This window comes from Pinus tabuliformis, chromosome 7, assembly GCF_031772625.1.
Source record: "Pinus tabuliformis cultivar Carrire ecotype Pingquan chromosome 7, CPIR1, whole genome shotgun sequence".
NCBI lineage: Eukaryota > Viridiplantae > Streptophyta > Pinopsida > Pinales > Pinaceae > Pinus > Pinus tabuliformis.
In genome coordinates this window covers 823,371,375-823,374,469 of record NC_142293.1, presented here as the reverse complement: position 1 = coordinate 823,374,469, position 3,095 = coordinate 823,371,375, and the positions used below count along the sequence as shown (strand labels likewise).

Here is a 3,095-nt window from a genome sequence, read left to right as displayed (position 1 = left end):
AATAGTTTATGACCATTTTATTCGATTTCTTCTTGCGAATTCGATTTCTTCTTGCGAATTGGTTCATGGAACTCAGACTTTTTATTCTCCCTCGGGTTAAAAATGTGTTAATTCCACCCAACTCACTCTGATCTTGGGCTGCCCTGCTGCCCTCGATGTACAATATGAATAAACAAGCCCCATCAAAGAATCTCATCTTATTATATGGAACTCCACAACTTAGTGAAAGAAAGGCCTATTCCATTAATGTTAAAAAAATTTCCTGGCTTTTGAAAGCGGTTGTAAAAGTAAGCCTCTATAAAAGAAATGGTATCCAAGCTACTCCCCTTAAGGGGTAAAAATAGCGATAAAGAACATTGCAAGGCATTTCACATAGTTTTATGCTTTCGAAAGAAACCCATATCAATAGGTGACACAGCTAAGGTCAGTGGAACGTCAAATGAAATGAGATCGAGGAAAGACTCTAGAATAAGAAAGACTAAGTATGAGGAAAGCGATAGATTTTCTTTGTGGCCCTTGTTGGAATATCTAATTCCTACTTGTCTCTAGTTGTGATTCTTTCTATGTAAGGAGTCAGTTCCTATTCTATAGGAGTTGGCTATATCTACTTGTTCCTAGTTTTGTGTGTGGTTGAGAGATTTCCTCAACCAACAAATTGTGTGTCCAAAATAGTCTCACTATCTTCAGACAATGCTCTATATATATGTAATCTTATTTTTAATGAACATATGACATGCATATTGATATTTTAAGTTGGTATCAGAACCCTGAGGGCCTGGCCACTTGTGGGCTTCACCGTCCTGGGCTGAAGGAAGAGAGAAATATATTTTGTTTCTTTTAGTTTGTCCGCCTCAATTGGCAGCCGCCTGCTGATGAGCCATAGAGGGGCTCTGCTTTGTTGGTGTTGAAATCGTGTTCCCTAAGGGATCTCTGTTGTGATCTGGTATGATGGATCGAAGTTAAGAGATTATTTTAATCATAGTTTGGTGAGAGCAAGGACAGAAGCTAGAAGGATCCAAATGCCATCTCCACACATCAATCCAGAGGCCACTGTAGGAACAAACATGTCTGCCCTTCTACGATTGAGTTGCTTCCACACAAACACAATGGCAGTCCCCACACACATATCGATGGCAAAGTAGGCTCCCACAAGGAATGGAATAGCCATGGCCATGGGCAGGGGAATGTACTGAGAAACATGCTTGGGCACCCAGTCTCTAACCCCATTGATCAGGAAAGCAAAAGCAAAAGCACCGTAGCAGATCTGCAAGCAATGGGCTGGCAGAGCACCGAAGCCCTCCACGCCCAGAATGGCCATGTTTCTGTAAACCAGAGCATAGGGCGCCTTGTATTGGCCATTGGGGTTTCCCACATCGAAGGAGATGTAGAAAAGCCAGAAAGTTAGGGGAGCCACGATGCAGCCCATGGCAGCCCCGATCACCTGGCTCACGAACATGGACCTCGGAGATGAAAGCGTGAGGTACCCTGTTTTGAAATCGTGCATCAGGTCTGAGGCGCTGGACAGGATGGATTTCGTGACTCCGCAGATTAAATCACGAAAACCATTTGGGCGTAGCAGTTGTCAGACGATTAATCTATGACCTTATTTGATCTAGATCACATTTATACATTTAGGAAATCGAGGGATGAAATTTCCCCCAAAGATTCGATGGAATCTGTTTCAGAGGTCTGTCAAGGAAGCACGAGAAGAAATTTTGGATAAGATAGTAAGGATTCAGATGAGTTAGACATTGGTGAAGGCTTCGTTGGACAACTTGCATTGAGGCTGTAGAGCTGATGGTGGAGAGTCTTTGACTGGTTTTACGAATTAAATTGGCGAATGGTGAATTGTTGATTGAGGTTCGTTGAGGATTGCTTATATTATTTGGTATTGTATTTTTTTTTGGGTATGTGTAAAGGTGAATTAGTCTTGGAAATTTGTATACATATTGAGATTCACAACCTCAATATGAAGTCATTTTGTTAGAATTCGCGACTCTAACAAATGACGACAGGTTAAGCATGTAGTTCCAAGATTTAATTGACAAAGAAAAAGATGCCCAAGATGTGAAACATGCAGCAACAACGATTAAACTATGATGGACAGTGAGGTGAAAATGTGACTTTGTTTGTGTTTGTGGAATAGACTCTATTATGTTGTAATGTGAATCACAGTTGTAATGTAAGCAAGTCTAGGATGTTTGTAGTGGTCGTTGTAAAGTATGTACCTGGTAACTCCAGAGTTGGAGTGTGAAATGTAAGCCTTGTAAGGCATGTGTATCCCCATACAGTTCGTGGTAATCTAAAAACCACTTTGTATTTGCAGTGTCAGTTTGTGGTAAGCCAGAAACCACGTGTAACAGTGAAGTGGGACAGAGATTCCTGTAAACATGGTTTAGGGTTCGCCGACAAAACCCTTGGCCCATGGTGGTTGGAGTGCCCTAGTGGTATCTCATTTTAACATGGTATCATTTTAACATGAAGAGCCTTCGTGGCTGAATTGAGTGCCTTGGTGGCATTGTTGAGCCTTCGTGGCTGAGTTGAGCCTTAGTGGCTGAGAGCCCTTGGTGGCATGGTTGAGGGTGATCCGATAAAACCCAATGCATGGTTACGGGTAATCCGACAAAACCCAGGTTAACAATGATGGAGGGGGATTTACAGGTACAGGTACAAGTGTGCAGTTATAATGGTTGACAGAACCATGTACGTGAAGGACATCCTATAAGACTGGCGGTTGTAGTGGTTTGCACCCATGCATTCTGATAGATGGTTGTTCCCTTATATGGACATCAACATATTCCTTTTGGTATATTTGACCACAACTAGATTTTGCGGATTGATATGGAGACAAGTACTCATTAAGGGGGAGTGTTGGAATATCTAATTCCTACTTGTCTCTAGTAGTGATTCTTTCTATGTAAGGAGTCAGTTCCTATTCTATAGGAGTTGGCTATATCTACTTGTTCCTAGTTTGGTGTGTGGTTGAAAGATTTCCTCAACCAACAGATTATGTGTCCAAAATAGTCTCACTATCTTGAGACAACACTCTGTATATATGTAATCTTATTTTTAATGAACATATGATGGGCATATTG

General features: G+C 41.5%; 1 pseudogene; it reads right to left on the bottom strand.

The window, feature by feature from the left end:
• Window positions 1-976: 976 nt before the first annotated feature.
• On the bottom strand, window positions 977-1,504 carry LOC149250151 (metal-nicotianamine transporter YSL3 pseudogene; annotated as a pseudogene).
• Window positions 1,505-3,095: the final 1,591 nt, after the last annotated feature.